Source organism: Phasianus colchicus, chromosome 1 (assembly GCF_987193195.1).
Source record: "Phasianus colchicus chromosome 1, bPhaCol1.hap1.1, whole genome shotgun sequence".
Classification (NCBI taxonomy): domain Eukaryota; kingdom Metazoa; phylum Chordata; class Aves; order Galliformes; family Phasianidae; genus Phasianus; species Phasianus colchicus.
Window position 1 is genome coordinate 6,308,323 of NC_143436.1, and position 6,987 is coordinate 6,315,309.

Consider the following 6,987-nt stretch of genomic DNA (forward strand, 5'->3'; position numbering starts at 1 on the left):
GGATGTCTCATCACTGCCTACAAATATCTGAAGGGAAGATGCAGAGAGGATAGAGACACACTCTCTTCAGTGGTGCACAGGGCCAGAACTAAAGAAAATGGGGACAAACTGGAACACATGATGTTTCTTTACTGTGTGAGTGATGGAGCACTAGAACAAGCTGCCCAGAGGAGCTGTGTAGTCTCCTCTTTGGAGATCTTCAAAACCCAGCTGGACATGATGCTGGGTATAACTCTGGGTGTCCCTAATTGAGCAGGACTTGGATCAGATGGACCCAGAGATCTCTCTCTGCAAATTAACTTTACCTTCTGTAAATTTTCAGCAAGAAGACTGCCCAGTTACAGAATTCTATTCTTTATTAAACTAATATTTCTAATCTGTTTATTTTGTTTATTTGTTTTAGGGATTCCTTTTCAGAGCATTTTGTCTGATCATTTTGTATCATTTAAATAATTCATATTAACTGTAACAGTAATGTAGATTTTATGAAGGATGTACTCCTAGATTAAATATTCTAAAATTATATTGAATTTTCCCATCCCAAGTAGCATTTTCAAGGAAAATTAAATCAGTCTGCACTAATGAAAACCTAATTTACTAGAACTATGTATGTGTTAATGAAATGGAGTGCAAAGCAGAATGTTTGTTTTTTTTTTTTTACATAACTCTAAGTTTTCTGATATTGAGGATGAGAAAGTGGAATAACCCCAAATCATCTAATGCATTTTGATGTGTTTTTGCTTTTTAACAGATCCCCCTAAATCTTAAGGATCATATATATACGCTTATCTGGAATGTTTTTATGGGTTTTTAATAATTCCCATGTGTAAAATAAAAGCTCTGTTTTAACTGCATGTTAGATACTTTCACTGGAAAATGCTTCCAGCCAAATTCTACAGTTTTGTTGTTGTTGTTGTTGTTTGTTTGTTTGTTTGTTTTTATTTTAACTAATACAAAGTATTTTAGAGATTTTTTCAGAACTATTCAAAACCACTTTTGACCAAAAATGTATATTCATAGGTGGGTGTTGATTAGTGGTGCTAAAAACACTTTGTGTAGGATCTTATGCTAATTACCCTTTACACCCTAACCTGTGTCAATTCTAACAATCTAAATTAGCATTTTCTCTTAGGACCAAGGAATGTGAGAATTGTGAAATTGGCTCAGTAAGCTGAATTAACAGTGCTAAAATGGAGACATTCTGCCTCTCTGTATTAACATCTGCTGCTTGTACTAGATATGGTGTTCTAATCTAAGTGATGGAGACATTACCCTATCACCATGGGAAAAAAAATAAAAAGAAAGAAAAAAAAAAAAAGATTAAAAATAAGACAAAAAGGAAAAGAAAGAAAAGATGAGGTGGGGAAAGGGAAATGAAATTATGAAATTCTTGCTGCGTTGTAAAAAAATGTAATTGGTGACAATTGTTATTGGCAGTTCCAGGTAATCATGTCTGGAATAATGGATTTTTGACATGCAAGTCTTGAAAATTGGTTGCATTATTGTTGATGCAAATAGTTTAGTTTCTTTCCTATTACTGCTGTCGTATAATGGAACACATTCTTATAGGCAGTGGGTGATACATAGAGCACACTGCTCAGATAAAATCCTGATTACAAATGGTTCCATTTGGTTTATTTTATATTCTAACAGTAACATAAGTCTTTCTGGGTTCATTACATTATTAAAATAAAAACCTATGTTTCTGAAGAGAATAGGAAGTTTTTATTATTGTTTCTTCCACTAAAACATTGCAAGGATTATTCCGATTTTAGGTTGGAGACATTTAGTTGATAAACAACAGTAATCAATGGCAGTGAGAAGGAGCTTGTGTGTTCAAAATATAATGAAATCTCCCAGACTTGTGAACTGCCCATTGTTGCTCATTATTATCATAATCAGCACTGCCCAAAATATTTCTAGGCTGCCAGGATGGCATCTGTGCAAGAAGCATATCCAGCAGTACTGACACGCTCCAGCTGAGTGCAAGTTGAACTGCAACATCCTATAGGCTGTACTTACTGCCCCTGGGAGCAGGAGGCTGCAATTAAGAACAGATAAATACAGTCAGTGTATTTAAAGATTTTTCTTTGTTCCCAGAGTTAAAAGCACTCATAAATTAATAAAATGTATATCTATATTTAAAAAAAAATAAAAACAACTGGAAAGCCATGCTGGGAATTTGGATGGAAAGGAGAGAGGTGTAAGCCAGACCAGTGAGCTGGTGCCATGTTAATTTAACTTTAATGGGACTGAGCTTGCTCATGGCTGGCTGGGAAAAGCCTGCTCCAGAAGCGCTCCAATGGCCTGGCTAGGCAAGGAGGATAGGGGAGCATCAGAAAGATGTCAGTGGCAGAGCTTGCTTCCAGCTCACAGATATATCACAGTGTTGCTGACAGCCTGAGCTCTTGGAAAGGCTGGAGAGAGCCAGTACAGGGCCTCAGTGCTTATCCTTCCCTGTTTGGCAGGAAGTAATGGGAGGAGAAAGAATTTCCCACTCCTATTTTCCTCGCTGCTTTTGCTCAAACTTGTATGAAAGATAGAAATAATGAGTTTGGCCCCCAGTCATCACTTCATTAAAATAAAAATCCTTCCTGACAGCCCAAACGTGATCTTTAAAATCTTATTACTTGTCAGAATACACTTTTGTCCTATTTCTAGCCAAGAACATTTTAAATGATTTCCTTTTATTATTTTTTTTCATCCCCACAGCATTGCTATACACAGTCCTTCACAATCATTGTATCAGTTTCCAAGAATTCAGTTCAAATTGAATTTCCAGATCTTAAAGGGAGTCCAGACAAAACAGCTTACAAGTACAAAAGTAAAGAAGGCAGTATAGTTACCCTTGGTTATGGTAGCTATATACTCAATTCTTTGTAAACTAACACAGTCCAAGAGATGGTTTTGAAAAGACTAAACAAGTGAAAATGTAAATGAGTTGTCATCCCAAAATACCTGCTTGATATTTTAGGCTTTAAGTCTGCACAACCATTAGACACCTACTTAAATTTTTATTTGAAATAACATTTCATAACCCAAACATCATCAGCCTGATTTTTTCTTGTTAGAACCAAATTTTTGTGAATCTCAAGCAGAAGCCACTGTTTGAACCCTGCTCTTTACTCGCTTCTGTAGAATGTCAGGCAATAAACAGTTTTCTGGGAATCCTCAATTTTACTGCTTTTTCAGTGGGATGCTAACTGACCCAGGCAGAGCAGTGATAACGTTAACAGATACTGCATGTACCTATTGATGAGTTACAGGTCTAGGCTTTGATCTACACAAGTTGCACAATTTGTGCCTGCTAAAGGTATAGATTTATGCACCAGGACTTGCCAGCCACCACCCATCTATATCTCTGAGTTAGTTGTTCACCGGGCATGCTATTAAGATTTTATTTTAACAGTCCTTGAATGTCTGCAATAACGATGCTGTGATAACCTAGTAATCAGATGGTTGGATGGAGACATAGAATCGCTTCTTAAGCACCTGCAAAATTTATCTGGTTTCTTCCACTTTTTCTTAAGGTATGATAAAAGTGATGAACTGCATCTTAGCTTGTCAACAGAAGGGGATGTTTCCCTAACAAATTATCATGCCACTTCTAATCCACGATTGAAGACACATGTTTTCCTGATCTATTTTACTTCAAAACTTTTCCTGTGCTGGACATTACAAACCACACTGACCAGTTATTGGTACTGTCCATCCACTGGAAAAACATTGGGTTTTTTTTGGCCAATATCAGCTTCCCAGGCTCACCTGCTTTCTTCTTACAAAGTTTGCATGCCCCACTCTGAGTGATTTTGCCCCTGAAATCAACTCTGCCTAGCATCTCTTAAGAATGGGATCTTTAACCAATTATGTTCAGAGCTGTGACAGAAAAGACGGTTCTGTCAGTGTCACATTGCATGTGCCTGAGTGCTGAATATTTTTGGCAAACTCGACTTTTATTAAGCATATCTGATTTATGTTTTACAGACTCTTGGGGGCGAAAAGGCAAATTAATTTAATAATAGATTCACTTTCTAGCAACATCTGTTTGCAATCTGCCTAGGCTGCTATGAATATCATTTCCTTGTGTATCAAAATGTACTCTTATATTACTTATACTGATTCCAGACCCCCTTCTCTTGGGAGGGATTTTTATTATTTTATTTATTTATTCATTCATTTATTTTATTTTCTGAAGTTAAATAATATTGCATTTGGAGCTGAAAAACAAATGATTTACTATTCCACAAATGGTACTCTATGCAATAATATTATGTTGCGAAAGGCTGAATAAATTGGGATGTGGAATGGGTAGAGAAAAAGTTGCCAAGCAGAAATTATGAAATTATACATATTTTCCTTCTATTTGAAACAAATGGAAACTTGTTAATCCATTTGATTATTTGTTTTTTATTTATTTATTTATTTATTTATTTATTTATTGTTACTTTATCCTGGTGATGCTTTGGAAGGACCTGCATGTTTATTGATAGAAGTAGTCCAAGCAGTGGAACTAGTTCAAACAAAGATACCGAGAAGACAGTGACCTCAGTACTTCCAGATGTGGAGCACTGCGTTTCAACAAATCACATCAGCTCATGAATTTCTGCAATACTAGTGAAGAGTATGTGCTCAATCATATTGCTGGACTGAGACCACAGCCCTCAGATCTTTCAAATGCTGACATCATGGAATAAAAGAGGAAGAGCCACGGCTGCAGAGAATATTAAAAACAGGGAAGAGCATTTTGAATTTTGGAGATTATTTGATGGTGGAGGTTCTGTGTCCTTTCAAAATGACTGAAGTAATATCTGTGAGCATTTAATTAAGAAATTCACCTGTTGTACTATTTGTTCACCAGTCTTTCTGCTAGTGTATGTGCCATGAGTGCTACTTAGTGAGACTGGTATTTTAGAAAGTTGGCTTCATCCTTCATACAGAGGAAAGCCAAAACAGAGTCAGGGACTCTACATTTCAATCAGAACGGAGTAATGTGGTGCACAATAATTCAGGAAGAGCTCATTCCATAGGCCTATTCCTGCCTTCTCTTCACCAGTATAGCAATGTTCTGTCACATGGTGATGTTTGCCTTCCATCTACAGCTAAAATACTCTGCACCTGAGCCATCGAGACGACAATGGAAGGGGTCTGAATTCACTGGGAAATCACTGGAGGGAGGAAAACATTTGAGGAAAAAAACGTGATATCTTTATCTTGAAAACAATTGTTATGTTCTTGATTTCCTGGAATTTACAAGGAAATATTGCTACAAGGTGTATGATTACTAAACCAGATCAGTTTTGACATTAAACATGGTAAATTACTTTGGCCTTAAGTTCCTTTCTTCATTGCCCCCTTTGCAAATTCCCTGTATCTCTTTTCTCTATCCTCTTAGATAGATTCTCATCTCTAATTGTAGGGGAACAGTTAGGTCACAGCTTAAACTGGTGATCGGGCACCTGGTGAAGTGGTGTGGTTGGCATGGGGAGCACAGGCAGAATGTTTGCATTTGTGCTCCCTTAATGACTAGGAGTGTACCCAAGGTAGAGCCACCCTAGACTTGTGTAAGGGCCAATAGGGAAAACAACTCTTGAGTCTAGGCTGCTTTCTGTGATGGAGTGCTGCATAGCTAGAGATTCTCCTCACCAGTTGGGTGAGGTCAACTCTTTTATCTGGATGTGATAATTGGCCTGTATATGATTATTGTGAATACGTTGCCTGGTATTGCCAAGAACCTGTCAGAAGCAATTTTGTTTATTTGTGAGCAGAACACCCATCATTTGACACTTTTCTCTATTTTTATTTTTTTCTTTTCCCAATGTGAAATTTGTGCCCCTCTTCCTTCCTTTTCAGGTCTGGAAGAATCAGCACCAGACAAGGTAATTTTTACTTCTGATTCTCTTTACAGTTGTAGATACTATCAGATATTTAAAATACTTCTTTCTGGACATGTATTTGCCTCTCATACTAGCAATTTCTTATCAATTTTTTTGTCCTGAAAATTATTTTCTATTTCTTCCATGCTCGTGATGCTTCACTGACTTGAAGAGAATCATTCAATTTCTTATAGTAACAACTATGCTTGCAATGTTCCTAAGGTTAAGATGAATCTTCAGAGCTACCCCATCTCCCATCTTTCATTATAGTTCTTATTTGCACATTTTTACCATGTGCAAACTAGTATAACACTTTCAGCAGCTCTTTCTTTTCTTTTTTTTCCTTTTTTTTTTTTTTTTTTTTAAATCTTCTTTCATTTCAGCATTGTGTTCATTGTCTATATGCTCCCATGTAGGTTGCTGATTAGCATGGACAGTGGCAGAGAAAGAAAGACAACCCTGACAGTTCTCATTGACGTGGAAGATTGGACCTTCCTTTTCCATGTCTCGTATTGCCAAGTCAAAATTAACAGCTGAACAAGGATCTCAGACCAAACCCTACATAAAAAGAAGCAAAAGTAATAGGAACATAAAAACTTACAATTCCTTGACACATATCTCAATGCTGAGGTGAGTGGTTTTGTGCTGTTAACATTATGTATTATTTAAAAGCTTTTTCCATTCTTCTTATTCCTGAAAATTCAGTTGCCCTGTCAGCAAAACGTATCCCAACATGGAGCTAACCAGTGAACTGCATATATCTTACCGAATTCACCGATTATGGTGTGCTACCTCTGAAAATAAAATCCCAGAACAGAACAAAAAGTGCTAGATCTCTGCAAAAGCTGCATATAGCAAGAGAGAAAAAGATGAAAATTATTTAGTTCTTGCAAACTTGATCTTCATTCCCATATCACAAGGAACAAGAGAAAGGAAGGAGGTAGTCATTTGCTTTAAATCAGAAAAGGAGCACATATCCCAGATTAGGTTCTCTGAGGAACTACCACAGCAAAAACTCGAACTCTGAATGAGCTTTCGTAAGGTTATCTCCCTGCTCCTTTCTTCACAATCTTTCTTCAGGGCTACTTTGTACTTCCAAATGCCTTTCACCTGA

At 36.8% G+C, this 6,987-nt stretch overlaps 1 long non-coding RNA gene across 1 annotated transcript in view; it reads left to right on the plus strand.

The window, feature by feature from the left end:
- Positions 1-6,423, plus strand: part of LOC149919376 (uncharacterized) — a 99,261-nt gene extending 92,838 nt beyond the window's left edge. The window contains exons 2-3 of the long non-coding RNA XR_016463552.1: positions 5,851-5,876; positions 6,290-6,423. This is a non-coding gene — a long non-coding RNA (uncharacterized LOC149919376). The remainder of the gene's footprint in view (positions 1-5,850; positions 5,877-6,289) is intronic.
- The last annotated feature ends 564 nt before the right edge of the window (positions 6,424-6,987 follow it).